Below are 20,181 nucleotides of genomic sequence, written 5' to 3' on the forward strand. Positions count from 1 at the left end.
CCGAAGACCAGTATCAGTTGCAAAGCGATTTAGAAAAGATTGCTGTATGGTGTGTCAGGTGGCAGTTGACGCTAAATAACGAAAAGTGTGAGGTGATCCACATGAGTTCCAAAAGAAATCCGTTGGAATTCCATTACTCGATAAATAGTACAATTCCCAGGGCTGTCAATTGAAGTAAGTACCTGGGTGTTAAAATTACGAACAACTTCAGTTGGGAAGACCACATAGATATTATTGTGGGGAAGGCGAGCCAAAGGTTGTGTTCCATTGGCAGAACACTTAGAAGATGAACAAGTCCACTAAAGAGACGGCTTACACTACACTCGTTCGCCCTGTGTTAGAATATTGCTGCGCGGTGTGGGATCCTTACCAGGTGGGATTGACGGAGGACATCGAGAGGGTGCAAAGAAGGGCAGCTGGTTTTGTATTATCACGTAATAGGGGAGAGAGTGTGGCAGATATGATACGCGAGTTGGGATGGAAGTCATTACAGCATAGACGTTTTTCGTCGCGGCGAGATCTATTTACGAAATTTCGGTCACCAACTTTCTCTTCCGAATGCGAAAATATTTTGTTGTGCCCAACCTACATAGGTAGGAATGATCATCAAAATAAAATAAGAGAAGTCAGAGCTCGAACAGAAAGGTTTAGGTGTTCGTTTTTCTCGCGCGCTTTTCGGGAGTGGAATGGTAGAGAGATAGTATAATTGTGGTTCGATGAACCCTCTGCCAAGCGTTTAAATGTGAATTGCAGAGTAATCATGTAGATGTAGATGCAGAATGACTGTAGCTTTGATGGGATGGACCTACGAACGTGCAAAGCTTGCGTTGGTGTACAGATTTCAGTTTGGCACGTTTTAATGGAATGTATTTTACCTTCGCACATGGGAGAAGAGGATAATTCAGCAGCTAGTAGACTGTGAGGCGTAAGACATTCAAATTTTTGTGAAATCTATGACGTGACAGTTCTTAAGACGAAGGTTTTAATATGTTAGCAGAGAGCGCTCTTCATCCTATATTTTTCACTTCTCGTAAACCGATAGAGGTGGTGCAGTGGTTGGCACACTGGGCTCGGATTCGGGAGGACGACGGTTCGAACCTGTGTCCCACCATCCTGATTAGCTTTTCCGTGATTTCCCAAAATCGCTTTAGGAAAATTCCGAAATGGTTCCTTTGAAAGGGCACGGCCGCCTTCATTCCCTCGTCGGATGGGATCGATGACCTCACTGTTTGGTCCCTCCCCCAAATCAATCAACCAGCCAACCAAACTTCTCATAAGCGATGAATCAGGCACACTTTCGGAGTTAACATTTCACAGTGCAATTAGCATTTAAACAGCTCATTTTTATATTGAAAAAGTTGACAACTTTATATTCCCGGAGGACAGAAAGAGATTGTGATTTTTAGTTTTGTGCATTTTCTCTCGTTTTAGCGACATCTACGTCATGCTATTTTGGCACGGGCGCTGGTGACTTGGGTTTCCCTCTGTGTCCTCTACGTCGCCATTCCTCGCGGCCGTTGGACCGCGACTGAGACAGGTGGTGTGTTCTTTGCGTTCCAGGTGAGTGCGAGGACCGACGCTGGTTCCCGGACCAGCCTGCCTGCCGCCACTGCTCTGTGTCCGGACTGTACGCCCCTCCCTGGAGCAGCCGTCTGCCGAGGGCGCTGAATCCACAGGTTCCGAAGAAACGGCGCCCACCGTCTGACCGAGCGCGACCGGTTTATTTCTACCGTTATCTCGACGGCTCCTGCACCCGAATCTCTCTCAACCCTTTGGCAGTGTTACTCTCAAGCAGTATTGGTTTCCAAAAACTGAACTTCAGCCGCCAACTTTGCTCTTTCTCACATTTGGCACTGTTCTGCATTTGTGCCGCGCCGCCATATGGCACGTACGCGTGGGTACGAGTGGGTTGTACATGGACTGTGAGCTGTCGGACAGCATGAACTTTCCTATAATTTTATTATATTAACAAAACATGCTGGATACGTTGGATTATTATCAGGCCGTGCTCTGCGACGTGCGTTGGTGTTTCCGCTTCAACACAGCCGAACTGTTCATACGTAATCTTCGTCCGGAATGCACAAAAGTAAGTAATAAGGTGTTTATAGCTTCTGATGATGCTTCCAGCATTAGGAGACGGAACGTGTGGAACGGAAATACATACCTTAGCGCACGGCCTAATTTCCACACAACTAGAGCCACCATGGGTGTAACTGCCGTCAGTAAGAAGCTACACTGTAACTTCTATATCAGGTTACTATTTCAGTTTTCTTCCCTGCTTCTGCCGAATTAGGACATCTACAGATCTAGATCTGGAATAATAAAAATGGAGAGTTGGTTATTCGGTATAATAATGCATTTTATAGTAATACGAGAAAGAGATATACAGGGTGAAGAAAAATTCGCGTACTCGGAATTCGCAGCGCAGTTCCTCACATACCGGCACTACAACAATGTCTGTCACAAAATTTCGTCCTGCGCATATTTTAGGCAGTAAATGGACTTTGGGACTTAACTTCTAAGGTCATCAGTCCCCTAGACTTAGAAATGCTTAAACCTAACTAACCTAAGGACATCACACACATCCATGCCCGAGGCAGGATTCGAACCTGCGACCGTAGTAGCCGCGTGGTTTATCGATACTAAATGGACGATAATTCCTAAAATATACTTCGTTCATTTGTAAATAATAGATTTCAGCTATCAGTCGTCCTTTGGAATTTTTATTGGCAGATCTACATTTCAGCTAGAAACTAGCCATTCTCAATGCACCCTCCTGTGTTTGGTCAATGCATCTAATGCCTGTTGGTCTGGCTTTGTACAGCGTTCATTGCTCTGTGTTAAAAAACGTCAAGTCTGTATCCAAGCCCTGTGCTATGAAGTTTGAGAACTTTTTTTTTTTACAGTTATAACAGTTGGTAAATGATTCGTTTCTTATGTATTTATTAGATTGTTTGTGCCACCGCCATGTGTAGTCTTCCTTCTTCGCATTTGCAATTATTTTCTTTAACTAACAGGTAATCAGTTTTGCTACATGCATACGTAAATAAATCAATAACGTCTACAAGAACGTCTTTTGTTTTATTTATTTTGATTTACCGTGATGTATTTCCTCAGTCAGCTATAAATAACCTTGCACGTTTCAGGAACCGTTTACGTAATAATTATGTGGTACAACAGCATTTAATTTGAGATCTTGCTAACTTTTGCCTTTAGTTGGAAATGGTAATATAGAAACAGCCTGTCCTCGCAGCTTACAGCCTCGCTCATGACTGCATTGCTATTCATTAAGAATGGTTCGATAATGTTTAGCAGCTCCGGAATGCATGATTCATGTTGTTGTTGTGGTCTTCAGTCCTGAGACTGGTTTGATGCAGCTCTCCATGCTACTCTATCCTGTGCAAGCTGCTTCATCTCCCAGTACCTACTGCAACCTACATCCTTCTGAATCTGCTTAGTGTACTCATCTCTCGGCCTCCCTCTACGATTTTTACCCTCCACACTGCCCTCCAATGCTAAATTTGTGATCCCTTGATGCCTCAAAACATGTCCTACCAACCGATCCCTTCTTCTAGTCAAGTTGTGCCACAAACTTCTCTTCTCCCCAATCCTATTCAATAGCTCCTCATTAGTTACGTGATCTATCCACCTTATCTTCAGTATTCTTCTGTAGCACCACATTTCGAAAGCTTCTATTCTCTTTTTGTCCAAACTAGTTATCGTCCATGTTTCACTTCCATACATGGCTACACTCCAAACAAATATTTTCAGAAATGACTTCCTGACACTTAAATCTATATTCGATGTTAACAAATTTCTCTTCTTCAGAAACGCTTTCCTTGCCATTGCCAGTCTACATTTTATATCCTCTCTACTTCGACCATCATCAGTTATTTTACTTCCTAAATAGCAAAACTCCTTTACTACTTTAAGTGTCTCATTTCCTAATCTAATTCCCTCAGCAACACCCGATTTAATTTGACTACATTCCATTATCCTCGTTTTGCTTTTGTTGATGTTCATCTTATATCCTCCTTTCAAGACACTGTCCATTCCGTTCAACTGCTCTTCCAAGTCCTTTGCCGTCTCTGACAAATTACAATGTCATCGGCGAACCTCAAAGTTTTTACTTCGTCTCCATGAATTTTAATACCTACTCCAAATTTTTCTTTTGTTTCCTTTACTGCTTGCTCAATATACAGATTGAATAACATCGGGGAGAGGCTACAACCCTGTCTCACTCCTTTCCCAACCACTGCTTCCCTTTCATGCCCCTCGACTCTTATGACTGCCATCTGGTTTCTGTACAAATTGTAAATAGCCTTTCGCTCCCTGTATTTTACCCCTGCCACCTTTAGAATTTGAAAAAGAGTATTCCAGTCAACATTGTCAAAAGCTTTCTCTAAGTCTACAAATGCTAGAAACGTAGGTTTGCCTTTTCTTAATCTTTCTTCTAAGATAAGTCGTAAGGTCAGTATTGCCTCACGTGTTCCAACATTTCGACGGAATCCAAACTGATCCTCCCCGAGGTCCGCATCTACCAGTTTTTCCATTCGTCTGTAAAGAATTCGCGTTAGTATTTTGCAGCTGTGACTTATTAAACTGATAGTTCGGTAATTTTCACATCTGTCAGCACCTGCTTTCTTTGGGGTTGGAATTATTATATTCTTCTTGAAGTCTGAGGGTATTTGGCCTGTCTCATACATCTTGCTCACCAGCTGGTAGAGTTTTGTCATGACTGGCTCTCCCAAGGCCGTCAGTAGTTCTAATGGAATGTTGTCTACTCCGGGGGCCTTGTTCCGACTCAGGTCTTTCAGTGCTCTGTCAAACTCTTCACGCAATATCGTATCACCCATTTCGTCTTCATCTACATCCTCTTCCATTTCCATAATATTGTCCTCAAGTACATCACCCTTGTATAAACCTTCTATATACTCCTTCCACCTTTCTGCCTTCCCTTCTTTGCTTAGAACTGGGTTGCCATCTGAGCTCTTGATATTCATACACGTGGTTCTCTTCTCTCCAAAGGTCTCTTTAATTTTCCTGTAGGCAGTATCTATCTTACCCCTAGTGAGATAAGCCTCTACATCCTTACATTTATCCTCTAGCCATCCCTGTTTAGCCATTTTGCACTTCCTCTCGGTCTCATTTTTGAGACGTTTGTATTCCTTTTTGCCTGCTTCATTTACTGCATTTTTATATTTTCTCCTTTCATCAATTAAATTCAATATTTCTTCTGTTACCCAAGGATTTCTAGCAGCCCTCGTCTTTTTACCTACTTTATCCTCTGCTGCCTTCACTACTTCATCCCTCAGAGCTACCCATTCTTCTTCTACTGTATTTCTTTCCCCTATTCCTGTCAATTGTTCCCTTATGCTCTCCCTGAAACTCTGTACAACCTCTGGTTCTTTCAGTTTATCCAGGTCCAATCTCCTTAATTTCCCACATTTTTGCAGTTTCTTCAGTTTTAATCTACAGGTCATAACCAATAGATTGTGGTCAGAGTCCACATCTGCCCCTGGAAATGTCTTACAACTTAAAACCTGGTTCCTAAATCTCTGTCTTACCATTATATAATCTATCTGATACATTTTAGTATCTCCAGGGTTCTTCCACGTATACAACCTTCTTTCATGTTTCTTAAACCAAGTGTTAGCTATTTTTAAGTTGTGCTCTGTGCAAAATTCTACTAGGCGGCTTCCTCTTTCATTTCTTAGCCCCAATCCATATTCACCTTCTATGTTTCCTTCTCTCCCTTTTCCTACACTCGAATTCCAGTCACCCATTACTATTAAATTTTCGTCTCCCTTCACTATCTGAATAATTTCTTTTATTTCATCGAACATTTCTTCAATTTCTTCATCATCTGCAGAGCTAATTGGCATATAAACTTGTACTACTGTAGTAGGTGTGGGCTTTGTATCTATCTTGGCCACAATAATGCGTTCACTATGCTGTTTGTAGTAGCTTACCCGCATTCCTATTTTCCTATTCATTATTAAACCTACTCCTGCATTACCCCTATTTGATTTTGTGTTTATAACCCTGTAATCACCTGACCAGAAGTCTTGTTCCTCCTGCCACCGAACTTCACTAATTCCCACTATGTCTAACTTTAACCTATCCATTTCCCTTTTTAAATTTTCTAACCTACCTGCCCGATTAAGGGATCTGACATTCCACGCTCCGATCCGTAGAACGCCAGTTTTCTTTGTCCTGATAACGACATCCTCCTGAGTAGTCCCCGCCCGGAGATCCGAATGGGGGACTATTTTACCTCCGGAATATTTTACCCAAGAGGATGCCATCATCATTTAATCATACAGTAAAGCTGCATGTCCTTGGGAAAAATTACGGCTGTAGTTTCCCCTTGCTTTCAGCCGTTCGCAGTACCAGCACAGCAAGGCCGTTTTGGTTAATGTTGCAAGGCCAGATCAGTCAATCATCCAGACTGTTGCCCCTGCAACTACTGAAAAGGCTGCTGCCCCTCTTCAGGAACCACACGTTTGTCTGGCCTCTCAACAGATACCCCTCCGTTGTGGTTGCACCTACGGTACGGCCATCTGTATCGCTGAGGCACGCAAGCCTCCCCACCAACGGCAAGGTCCATGGTTCATGGGGGGAGGGCATGATTCATACATTCTCAAATAATTACGAAAATCATCGGATTCCAGTTGTTTAAGTGACAGAGCGTTGGTGAACTTCTTTCCTTGCATTAGTCACTTCCTTAGACATAGCCTTCTCTCGGCTTTTGTTGGCCTCGATACCTCTAAAATAGCCAAGGCGAAACCCCGTTTTTGTTTCTGTGTGAAACCAGGCGGCATCTCAGAAAAGATAAACGCAATGAACGTAACTCTTTAATACCGAATTACGCGATTCCGCGCCTTACCAGTGCTGTCCTAATAACTGGAAGGTTATCTGTTCTTAATGACAGTGCCGGTAGATGCTGATCCTTCTCGAAGGCACCAACGCTTCTAAAAAGTGCGGCGTTTTCCCGAGTGTTTCGGGTACCGCTAAAGTACCGTGATGTTTGCTTTTATCTTTCATCTAGAAACTTATTTAGAGATTAAGGGGTTAATATAAGCAAATCACAACAACAGGGAGGTGCTGTATTAGCTAACTGCAGTCGATCGCGACGTGTGTAGGCCGACATCAAGTTGGTTGGTTGGTCGTTCGATCGGTCGTTCGTTCGATAAATCGTTGCGAGTGTAAGGGCCTACAGAGGGCACACACTGAAAGTATCACAGCGCCAGTTGTTTACTTGGTAAGAGACCCGGGCTGGGCTGTCTCAGTCGGTTTTTTTTCCGCTTACAGCACAGACGTACCGAAGGTCTGTTGCGGGGTAGTGCTCCGTTATACATCGCCAAGGGCCCATTCTCCTGCTCAGGCGTCGCCTACATCGCAGTCCTCAAAACTCTGCCCTTTAAGGTAAGGTCAGGCAACGCTGGCTTATGTGTTAAGAAGCTCCACTGACAAATGTAAGCGTCCTGCAATAACGTCCCTGTAGCGTTTTGAATACACTTGTGTAAATTTCAATGTCTTGCAAGAGTTTTTATAGGCCGCCCTTTTGTCGTGATGTAAAATTCTGATGTTTTCTCTTGCATGTGACAGACAGCAGTAATTTTTTTTTTTTTTTTTTTTTTTTTTTTTTTTTACACTGCGTATAGTTGTTTAGAGTGCGTAAATGGTGCCATAACAACGTCTTTCAAAATTCCTCCCCGTTTGTCGGGCATACAGTTTGTTGCAGTGTGTGCATGTACTTCTGTATTGATTTGGATGCGTCCATTTTGTTTTATTGCTTTTAGCAGCCTTGAGTCGTAATCTTGACTTCAACGCGTTTTTTGTGCTGAAGTTTCGATAGCGGTTAACCATTTTTTCCGAAAATTTGCCATTAAGTGCCCTAGTGAATTTATTTTTCTGGTGTCCATAATTTGTAGTTCTTTTCCTGTCTCAATTTTATAAATAATTCGAGTAATTTACTAATTCCAATCACAAAGAAAGCAGGCGTTGACAGATGTGCAAATTACCGAACTATCAGTTTAATAAGTCACAGCTGCAAAACACTACCGCAAATTCCTTACAGTCGAATGGAAAAACTGGTACAAGCCGACCTCGGGGATGATCAGTTTGGATTCCGTGGAAATATGGGAACACGTGAGGCAATACTGACCCTACGACTTATTTTAGAAGCTAGATTAAGAAAAGGTAAACCTACGTTTCTACCATTTGTAGACTTACAGAAAGCTTTTGACAATGTTGACTGGAATACTCTTTCAAATTCTGATGGTGGCAGTGGTAAAATACTGGGAGCGAAAGGCTATTTACAATTTGTACAGAAACCAGATGGCAGTTATAATAGTCGAGGGGCATGAAAGGGAAGCAGTGGTTGGGAAGGGAATGTGAAAGGGTTGTAGCCTGTCCCCGGTGTTGTTCAATCTGTATATTGAGCAAGCAGTAAAGGAAACAAAAGAAAAATTCGGAGTAGGTATTAAAATCCACGGAGAAGAAATAAAAACTTTGAGATTCGCCGATGATATTGTAATTATGTCAGAGACGGCAAAGGACTTAGCAGTTGAACGGAAAGGACTGTGTCGTGAAAGGAGGATATAAGATTAATATCAAGAAAAGCAAAACGAGGATAATGGAATGTAGTAGAATTAAGTCGGGTGATGCTGAGGGATTTAGATTAGGAAACGACACAGTTAAAGTAGTAAAGGAATTTTGCTATTTGGAGAGCAAAATAACTGATGATGGTGGAAGTAGGGAGGATATAAAATGTAGACTGGCAATGGCAAGGAATGTGTTTCTGAAGAAGAGAATTTTTTTAACATCGACAATAGATTTGTCAGGAAGTGTTTTCTGAAAGTATTTGTATGGAGTGTAGCCATGTATGGAAGTGAAACATTGACGATAACTAGTTTGGACAAGAAGAGAATAGAAGCTTTCGAAATGTGGTGCTACAGAAGAATACTGAAGATAAGGTGGATAGATCACGTAACTAATGATGAGGTATTGAATAGGATTGAGGAGAAGAGAAGTTTGTGGCACAACTTGACTAGAAGAAGGGATCGGTTGGTAGGACATGTTTTGAGGCAGCAAGGGATCACAAATTTAGCATTGGAGGGCAGCGTGGAGGGTAAAAATCGTAGAGGGAGACCAAGAGATGAATACACTAAGCAGATTCAGAAGGATGTAGGTTGCAGTAGGTTCTGGGAGATGAAGAAGCTTGCGCAGGATAGAGTAACATGGAGAGCTGCATCAAACCGGTCTCAGGACTGAAGACCACAACAACAACAAAATTCGCTGAAAACTTATCATTAGCGGACTGTATCTGCTGTAAGGTAATTACTACTTGCGTAATTCGCTGTCGTCCACACACAACAACACGAATTTTAATAAACACCTTAATTTTTGTTGACGCGGGTGCGACGACTCACTATTAACACCACATGTGCGTTTCCTGTATGTTCAAGTGTGTTCGCTCCCATTACTCTTGTTCATTGCTGTATCTACAAAATTATTTTGTTCTGAGCACAGTACGCCTCGCCCTATATAGTGCGGGACTTGTCTAGATGAGGAAAAAGGAGTAGGGGACACTACTTTAGAAGCGCTAGGTAAGTAGGGTTTGGATTAATGAGACACGCGTGTTTGGGTAGTCCGTGTGGTTGGACCTAGCCACTGTACCAAGGTGTGGCGTAGGGATTGACGCATCTGCCTAGAAAGCACGAGACCAGGGTCAGGATCCCGGCTTCGTACAAATTCTTGTCGCCAGTGAATTTTTTCATCGCCCGAATGCGGGAGAGACCGAAATTCCTCCTTTCTGTACTCCTGTTTCCGGCCGCGCGATGAAATACGGTAACAGTATCTGTTTTTTTCGGACATGTCCGACAGAACAGACATCACTCATACAGAAAACTTTGTTATTCGCCTCGACTTCTTACGAAAACTTAAAATTCCGATGTTGCGTGCTCAGTTTTCCGACCGTAACATGGATGTCAAACAACGTCTGAATTTTAAGTTAACACCTTACTTTTGCAGAACATATATAGGTACGTTCAGATTGATTTGTACAAAAAGAAGTATTTTAGGCGCTGGAGCGACATAATTACGTACGACCACTTTATGCTTTTTTAAATAGATGAAAATAAATATTCAGTTTATTTAAATTACGGTTCCAGTTTCAGCTAATGCGGCTCTCCCTACATCTACGCCACTATACAACATTTAATAATCATCAAATTCCTCTGAGAGCTTATACATATTTTTGGCCTCCGTAATTGTTTTCATTTCAAATTCCCTTTACCGTAATTCTTCCTCCAATCCTCAGTCTTTGTCGGCGAAACCCTACATTTCATTTCTCAATCTTCAGTGCGTTTTCAATCTCAAACCATTTAAAGTCTCGATTTCATTTGAACCAGACCCTCAAATAGCATTAGTGTCCGCTGATCACGCTACAGGTTCTACGTAAGTTGAGAAGAATATTGGGTTTGCAAAGTTCCGTCGCCTTTATAAATCCCTGTGTATTACCACAGCAAAGTAGGATAGATCGCTTCTTCTGCCGCTTTCGTTTTAGTTCTTGGCACTTTAAGAAGTGGTACTTCTTCTCAACCATAATATCCCGCCCCCCGCTCTCTCTCCATTTTTGTCTCGCTTCTGACTGGCAGAACCTGGGTTATCATACAGGGTCCAGTTTGAGGCGCGATTCCTCAAGATATAACAATCTGAATAAGATTATTCCCTCATGCAGTTGGCGATGTTATTGTTGTTTTGGCGATCTTGTTGTTTCTGGCATTGGTGGTGGTTTGGTTTTCTGGTTTTTTTGCAGTGCTGGTATTGTTGTCTGGTTTCGCTGTTAATTTTTTTTTTTTTTTTTTTTTTTTTTTTTTTTTTTTTTTTTTTTTTTTTTTGCTGTTGTAGTGATGGTATTGGTAGTGGTACAATGATCAGGATGGTAAAGTGATTTAAATATTCCATTGCATTCAAGTGGGTTCACTTACTAGGAAAAAAAGCACTAAAACAATTGACGTTCTCATATTGCTACAATGTTGTGTGACCGCTGAGTTCGGACGCGTAATCTGCACCTATACTGCCGGACCTGTGCGGTAACAGTTTAACAGACGGTAGAGGATCCACAACTTTAGTGTTTCAGACAAGTAATTATGACTATCACAGGAAAACGCCAACTGCGTACTTGCCACATCAAACAGCTGCCTACCGCATGGACGTTGGTGGCCACTGACCTCCATATGATACTCTCTTCTTTGGGACAGCAGACACTGTACAAATGCGTCAAGCCTGTGGCATTAGGAGAAAAATGACCGCTACGCATTACTAAAGCTGTCAGTGGCTCAGGAAGTTCAGTATGCAGCAACAAAAAATTTCCATCATTTACTTAATAACATAAAATTTCTGACTCGTAACACGGTAAATTTTCAAGCCAACTTAAAACCGCTTTTCCTGGAGGCCTCTTTGTACTTAAATGACCAATTTCTACTTAAAATCTGGTATCCAGTAAAAAGGTTAAACTTGTTTCTTAATATAGTTGCCTGAGTTGGGCAAGGTAAGAAAGTGTTAATTTTACCACTAGTCAAGTATACATATCCTATAAACTGATTCGCTCCACATAATTTCGATAAAAGAATCTTTCAAATGAGATACCAAACATGCAAATAACTATCGTACAGATTGCGTTTCTCTGCACTGTCTGCCGTGTCGTAGTTAGGCCAAAAGATTACGTGATGAAGGATTGTGACCTTCCTTCTGGGCATGAACCTTATGTCTAGGTATCTGCTTTGAAACTCACCCCAGACTGTGCACCACACGGTGGCTCTCACTTCCCACCCCCTTCTGTTTCAGTCGCGAATGGTTCGCAGGAAGAAAGATTGTTGCTGTCCGTGAGTGTCTGCAGGTGAGCTCGAATATTTCTGAATTTACCTACACGGTCTGTTCTTGAGATATGCATAGGTGGAAGAAATATACCGGTTCTCTGTCATGGGAACGCACGTCCTCATACTATTGACAGCAGACTACACCTTCATCCGCAACGTCTCCCTCGTAGCTGCAGAGATGCTCGGCTTACTGCAATGGCAGAGCCTGCATCTACACCTAGGCCTGCATACATACCCCGCAAACACCCATATGGTGTATGGCGGAGGGTACCGCTAGTCTTTCTCTTTCCACTCGCGAGTGGAACAAGGGAAAATGACATTGTACGTGTTTCTGTACGAGCCCAGAGTTTCCTCTCGGTGAGACTTTCACGCCTATCGGATGAACCCATAAGGAGACGCCCTGTTCCTCTTTGGATCTTCTTTGTTTCGTCAGTCAATCCTGCCTGGTACGAATCGCAGACTGACGAGCAATATTGAGGAATTAGCCTCAAGAGGACTTTATAAACTACCTTCTTCGTGGGTGGGCTACACTTCAAGAGGGCTCGAATAGATCTCTCTGGCTTCCGCCTTTCTTATGATTAGTTTTTTTATGGTCATTCCATTTTAAATAACTCCACACTAAAACTTCCACGTATTTCGTGAATGTGACCGCTTCTTGCGAGTGTTGTGCAGTCATGTAATCATTTAATGACAAGTGTCTATGCCTGTTGATTAGGCCCACCCCCTTGAGCAACGCCCGAAGCTACATTTACGTTTGAAGATTCCTCTCCGTTAAGGATGACATGCTGTGTTCCGTTTTCTAGTAACCGTTCAATCAAATAACGCACCTAGTGTGATATTCTGTTCGCCTTTTCTATGTTCATTGATCATAAGTCTTTCCGAATCAGCGAACTAAGAGTTCAGCGCAACGCTGCAGTTCAAAACAAAACGCTCACATATCCAGAATAATTGCTTCTGTCACATACGTGACAAATTTTACAACTTGTCTTGCGGTTTTATTCCTACAACCTGGAAGCCAAAAAATTTAGAATTCCAAAAGTATTTCGTCTTCTGCTTAACTTTTGTGTGTACAAAACTACAGGAACCTGGCAACCACTTGCATCACTATTCTGCACTTCTAATTTTGCTGTCGTGATGGTGGATATGTAGTAACCCCGAGTGCAGGTAATATGATAGCAAATCCGTCATTTAATGTCCTGTTGAGAGAGAAACATTGTCGCGTGTGCACAGTATGTTGGACTGCGTGGCAACGCAATTACTGTGGTTCTTGAACACAAATGCTGGCTGACAATTAGGGGTGGAAAGGACCGACCGGTTAAAACTGATACCGGTATTCTTGTTCTGCGTAACCGGTATTTTTTTGTATTTACTTGGTCACGGTGTAACAGATGTTTTTTGTCTAACAACCGATTAAAGAACATAAATATCAAGTACCAAAGCACCAGTCTTAAAATTTTTCGTTTTTATTAAGCCTTTTTAAAGAAAGGATTAATTTTCATTCTCACCATTTCCGTTGGTTTGGAATATTGCATTATTATGGGAAAAGCGGTCAGTGCTGTTTTAATAACAACGCCGACAAAATAACAAACACTTGGCATAAGAACCGGTGCAGCATTGCTGGTACAGTAACGTCCCTGCTGCCGTGACTCGTTCAACCTATACTTGAGTATTGCTCATCAGTGTGGGATCCGTACCAGTTCGGGTTGACAGAGGAGATAAAGAAGATCGGCGCATTTCGTCACAGGGTTATTTGGTAAGCATGATAACGTTACGGAGATGTTTGGCCAACTCGAGTGGCAGACCCTGCAAGAGAGGCGCTCTGCATCGCAGTGTAGGTTGTTGTCCAGGTTTCTAGAGGGTGCATTTCTGGATGAGATATCGAATATATTGCTTCCCCCTACTTATACCTCCCGAGGAGATCACGAATGTAAAATTAGATTCGAGCGCGCACGGAGGCTTTCCGGCAGTCGTTCTTCCCGCGAACCATACGCGACTGTAACAGGAAAGGGAGGCAATGACAGTGGCACGTAAAGTACCCTCCGCCACACATCGTTGGGTGGCTTGCGGAGTATAAATGTAGATGTCGTGACTTGAGGTGTGCAGTGCAGTGTTCGGGACTTGCCCCCACCTAGTCTATACGGCAGTTTGTCGCTGTCATCGGCGGACATCCGCTCATTGCAGAATGGCACCAGGCCTAGTCTGGACATATTTCTCCGAAGTGACGTAGCAAAAGCAATGAAGTACAGTGTTTCATTTGCTTTAAGAGATTAGAAATTCGCCTGCCATTTGTATGAAGTAATAAAAGAGGGATGAAATTGAAAACTTATCAGTAATTCACTCATAGTGCACAATAGAAGTAGAAAGTAGTTAATCTGCTGCATGTGCCGACATAACACCTCTTTACTTGCTTGTAAACCTTGAAAATGAACAAATTAAGAAGAAAAAAAGAGAGTTCTTCAACCTGAGTTCTCACCCTTTAGCACTGATTATTCCTAATTCCGAAACAGTGGTATCTTCCCAGATCACATGATTTTTCAGCAGAATTTAAAAAAATTATAATCAGTAGGACAATACTTTCTCCAACCACGTATCACTTTTCGAAAAAAGCAGCGAACGATGGATTACTAATTTTTATTTTATTTGCCTGTTCAATTTCGGTTGCGTGTGTCTTGAAACCGAGAGAGTCAGAAGTTTTCAGTCTTCGTTCGATTTCTAGTTTTATTACAGGCAATAATAGACATAAAAAGACCGAAAATCGTTCACCAATTATTTTCTGCAGTTCTAACATTACGGTTTAAATTGGTGTGGAAAAAAACCACTTAGACTGAAAACCGGTTGTTTGAGTGATACTGCCAATGCATCACTTAAAATACCAAAGACAAAATATATATATTTCGCTTTAAACTGAGACGTGAAAGCGTGTCTTCGTGATGGTTAGTTTCACGAATTACCCACGTAATATTCTCTAGCGTAACATTTCTAAATTTTTTTCCAGTCTTTTCTTGTCTGAAGTATTTACCGCACACGTTTCACTTCTGTACAAGCTTACGTTGCAAATTCTTTCTGAAATGACCTACTGGAACTCAAATTTTATATTAAATCTGAAGGGAAAAACTTTTATTACTGTTGACAGTCCTGATTTGACATTCTCTTTGCTTTTGTTGTCAGCTATTTTTCACTTTTAATGTACTGTCTTCCAATCTACTTCCCTACCTGCCTTAATTCTACAGTATCTTATTTGCATTTATCTGGTCAAATGTTTTGCAACCGTGATCCAGTCTGTTCAGTAAGTCTTCCAAGGCTTCGACGGAATTACAGTATTGTCAAATTTCCAATATGTTCTCTGTGAAATTTGATTTCCTTTCTAAATTTCGTGCAAACTGCATGTTGTCTAACACTGTATAAAGATACAATATGGAGAACACACGTTATCATGTCCTGCAGACGTGTATTCCTAGAACATTTAATTTAGTTGTGAGTTACATGCAGCGAAATAGGAAAGGTGTGCGTGAGTCTTGTGTGTCAAGTGTGTGTGTGTGTGTGTGTGTGTGTGTGTGTGTGTGTGTGTGTGTGTGTGTAGTTATCCTACTGCATGAACCTTAATTAATCGCACGAAGATAGTTGAAACGAGAAGAGGTTAATTTCGAACCGTACATTGCAATGATCATACTTTTACAAGGTTGTGTGAGCTGGACGCTGTAGTAGAATATTTTTTTTTATGTCTCAGCTGTGGGTTCCATGTTTTCCACTCTGGAGTTTGCAAGCTGGTGGCGATGCGATTTTCCCGTTACAGAGACGCGCCGCGCTCCAAGTTACAACGAACATCTACAACTCTACACACTGCATATGCTGTGCTGTCCTAGTTAGTAAGCCACGCAACGCACGCTGCGTTACGGGGTTGTTGTGGATCACTCAGTTATTGCCGTAGCGTTGTCTATGGTCCATCATAATATTATCGGTAGCCGATGACATCACACACGTCTAAAGATATCGTTTTCGAAGTAACTATGTCGGCAATGACCGGCAATTTGCGGAAACGAAATAACAGCAAGAGGTGAGGAGAAGGTGATGCGAAGAACGCCAGGGTATCACAAGACACAGACTGACAGTGTTTTCTGCATCAGGTCTGTTACAGAAAAGAGTAATAGCCGATATCATACGATGCCATTGGGTCGAAGATCCACGGTACAGTCCGCGCTACTTTTTTCTTTTTTTTTTTTCTTTTTCAAGATTGCTTTTTTAAGACACCACCTGCGTCCCCACTTGAGTAGTTACGACAACGTTTTTTTTTTTTTTTAAGGTGTTATTGTCACAGAAAAGAGTCAGACTTAAAAAAAATTCTACCGTCATGTTTGTGCCAGTGTTTACCACGGTTGTGTAAAACACTCTTGAGCGGTGCAGTCACATGTTGCTTTCTTCCCATACTGATGTGTGGATCATGACATGCTGTGAGGATAATACTTTTCACTCTAATAAATGAACGAACACCGTCTAGATCACAGTTCGCTTTATTAACGACTACAGGTTCCGATCCACTCTGCAGTCGCAAATGATGTACATTGTGGCCCAGACGGTGTGGTTCAAATGGCTCTGAGCACTTTGCGACCTAACTTCTGAGGTCATCAGTCGCCTAGAACTTAGAAATAATTAAACCTAACTAACCTAAGGACGTCTCACACATCCATGCCCGAAGCAGGATTCGAACCTGCGACCGTAGCGTTCGCTCGGTTCCAGACCGCAGCGCCTAGAACCGCTCGGCCACTGCGGCCGGCCCAGACGGCAACAATAGATTTCGCAGTGCCTGATAAAGAAATTTAGTATCAAATGTCTACTGTGATATAACTCGAAGATTCCAAAGGGGCGAAAGTAACTAACTGTTAAATACTACAATGATACGTTTGCTCCGAAGTAAAAGAACGCCCTGCTCAGAGCAGTGACATCATTTAACCACTTTGGGTCTCTATTTAGATGTAGGATTTTTTTGCGTCTGGCACTTGCACAGCGAAAAGTAGGCAGCCGTGCATCGGCGTCCTCGCTAAACTCCAGGACCTCCTGTGACTGGCTGCAGAACTCACCCCCAGATGTCCAGAGGAAGACCAACTCCAGTGCGTAGAAACGATTCACTATGGTGTTCCAAACAACCTTTGCGGTGAAGACAGATTTAGTTTTAATTATACACCAGTCCAATGTATTTATTTTATATTTAACTCATTCGTAACGCGTTTCGGTGATTTTTTTTTATTCATCAGGCCTTTGTGCGTAGAGGTGGTACTTAAAGATACAATGTCTTCGTCTAAATTAATGTGAAACAGTTGTGATCACTTGTTCTGCTGGAGCAACTTCCGGGGTGTTCGAGGGAGACGGACTGCAGTGGGTGGTCAGATACTATGCCCAGTGTTGTCTTCTGGTGTGGAGCTGTTCATCGTTGTTCAGAGTAATGCCACAGCCTGGGCAGGATGTGGAGATACTTTCGCATCGGTTGTTACGGCCTGTTAAGCGTGTGGTACACCTTTTACATATCGGTTGTTCAGCTACGATTTTGACCTTCCAAAGGTTCGTTTGCATCGTTGGTGCACTGGCGGAGCTGTTGTTCAGCGTTTCACTGTTTCACTGTTCCACTGTTATTTGACGCATTTTCATCGCACGAACCGTTCTGCACAGTTCTAGATAGTGTATCTCTACACAGCAAAGGAAATGTCCTGACTGAATCACCATTGCCCAGCCCGAACTGCTAAGCGTAGAAACTTGACATTTAGAGAGAGAGAGAGAGAGAGAGAGAGAGAGAGAGAGTGAGAGTGAGTTAGGGGGGGGGGGGGGGGGGAGGGCGGGAATGACCTTGTATTGTACACTTTAAGAACCGACCTTTCGGAATTCCATTCTTAAGGGGGTAAAATAAGGGATAATTTTTTTCAGATATGTCGGTATTAAGGCTATGTTTGAAGCTAGAACTACGAAATTGGTATTTGGTTTTTCAGTCCTAAATCAAAATATAAATGGTTCACCATTTTTGGAAGTTTAACCCCTGTGTGGAGAAATAGAGGGTGAAGGTTTTTAAATTAAATCATTATTTAAGTATTGTTACAGCTTCTTTAAAGCTACATCAACGAAAATTCGTATTTGGCTTCTTGGCTAGAAATAAAAACAATACGTGTTTCATTGTTTCTGGAAATTTATCCTCTAAGGAGCTGAAATATGGCATGAAATGTTTTATGAAAATCATTATAAAAACATTTTAAGTCTATGAAAATTGGTATATGACTTCTAAAGAAATATATCTCAGGGGATATAAATTTCTATGAAAATATAACCACAAGAAGAAAAAAAGGCAGAATTCATGAAGCCCTTCGGCTATTAGCACCGCTTTTTGGTCAGAAGTACATTCAGAGCAGGCCATGCTTCATTGGAGTTACCGTAAAAATTTAGCAAATGTTGCAATTTGTAAAAACATAAAACTCCATTGCAGAAAAACGAAAAAAGTGTGAAGACCCTACAGTCTGACCCGATGGAAGCCAAGGGCTCTGAGCTAGACCTAGATGCAGTATGGTGGCCTTGCAGCGCGTGCTCCAGTACTCGGCAGTCGTCTCTGTCGGCGACATTCGAGATGCTGCAAGTCTGGCAGTCGTCTGTTTGACAATGACGCATCTTGAATCTTTTACGTCAGTACTCGCTTAAGGTCATTGCAGAACGTTGAGTTTTTTTAATTCCATTATCTCGTTAACGATATTACCACCATTTTTTCTATTATGTCTGAAAATTCCCATTTCTTGCATGATGTCCATCTTTCACTTTTTTCGATTTTGTGCAAAATTTCCAACTGCCTTATATTTTAAATGGGTGATCGGTATCATTGTGTGTTGCTACTGCTGGTTTGTTACATTTCTCTAGTCTGTATCAGTCTGTACGTACTTTACACAGTTACGAAGTTTCTGCCTGTTTGGTGTATGACACTTTTTGTATTGGCTGCAAGTAATTTTATAAATACCAGATTCGCCATGATTTGTATCTGGTGGTTCCTCCTTGTGAATACGCCTTGTACTTACGTTATTGTTAGTACCGAAGCTGATTTTTACGTCTGTATTCTTTAATAGTCTTGCTAATCTGTCAGAAAATATACATGTTTCTCTGCTAGGGTGCAGTCATTTATGGGTATAGTTTGATGTTGTTTTTCAGATTATTTTTTCATCTGTTGTGACATTTTACTAATGAATGATCATATCTATTGTTTATTGAAGTACATTTTATGGTTTCTATTTGTTGTTGTAGTCCTGTATGTCGAAGTGGTAATTTCTGGGTTCTGCATAGCATTGATTTATATGCACCTATTTTGTCAGAGGTCGATGTGTAGAGAAGTTTGGTGTAAGTTCTTAATTATTTTAACTAAGACTTGTCTCTAACATGACTCTCGCACTTCAATCCCATGGAATGAGCATAGGTTCGGGTTGGCCAGTGCCCCCCCGACACACACACACACACACACACACACACACACACACACACACACACACACACACACACACACACACACACGGCTATGTGTAAAACAGGTTCAAATTTCCGATTACTTTACGAATGAGTTTGTGTGTTAAATACTCGACGTTTGGCAAGCAACGAAGAGTTTGCAGTTGGGCTCTAGTCGTGGTTGGAAGTCTCCAAGTGTTCTCATTCTCAAATACAGTCTGGGTAATTTGAGCTCTGTTCACTCATTGTGTTAAACTTTTAACTTAAAATTACGCCTGTTGATGAGTAGTGAAAGAAAACTATAATTAGTTTTTAATTTGGTGGTTTACTGATGAAACACTGAAAGTCAAATTTTTGTTGCCTCTGGACGCCGTTAGATAGCCAGCCTGCAGCTGGACCAGTTCTCTGTGCACCTTAGTCATACAGATGATGGCAACTGGGAGATGGTTCAGTTTTACCAGCTCTACGTCCGCCGACAGATGATATCACTTGGATTTTTTGCACTCTTGTAGATTGAGTCAACTGAGACAAACAGTCTTCACCACGCGTTCAGAGCTGCACTGTATCAACAGGAAACGTCGCTTTGTTACTTGTTTCAAACAAATTGTTTTTATATACCGACCAGGGGTAAACGCAGTGTGTGTTTCGTAACAAAATGCTTGTATTGTGTATTTCAGCATTGCGTTACAGACGTTTTTGTGACCAGGGGCTTATAAACAGAGCAAAACATGTTTTTTAGGGCGGAGTTTCGTGTGCTACCTCGATCGAGCGACCCCATATTAGTCTAGTGTGATATTCGGTCTGACTCGTACAACACCTGCTGTCCACTCCGCCT

The 20,181-nt window shown here is 41.9% G+C and overlaps 1 protein-coding gene across 5 annotated transcripts in view; it reads left to right on the forward strand.

Moving 5' to 3' along the window:
- The window catches only part of LOC126292223 (G-protein coupled receptor moody), a 1,247,805-nt gene that overhangs the window by 913,485 nt on the left and 314,139 nt on the right, over positions 1-20,181 (forward strand). For 2 of the 5 annotated variants that reach the window (XM_049986095.1, XM_049986092.1), the window contains exon 1: positions 7,299-7,428. The exons of 2 other annotated variants lie outside the window; for them this stretch is intronic. The gene's annotated coding sequence lies outside the window, so the exon portion shown is untranslated. Of the gene's footprint in view, positions 1-7,296; positions 7,429-20,181 lie in introns of those variants that run through there. One more of the 5 variants, XM_049986089.1, reaches the window with a different exon arrangement.

This window comes from Schistocerca gregaria, chromosome 9, assembly GCF_023897955.1.
Source record: "Schistocerca gregaria isolate iqSchGreg1 chromosome 9, iqSchGreg1.2, whole genome shotgun sequence".
Taxonomy (NCBI): Eukaryota; Metazoa; Arthropoda; class Insecta; order Orthoptera; family Acrididae; genus Schistocerca; species Schistocerca gregaria.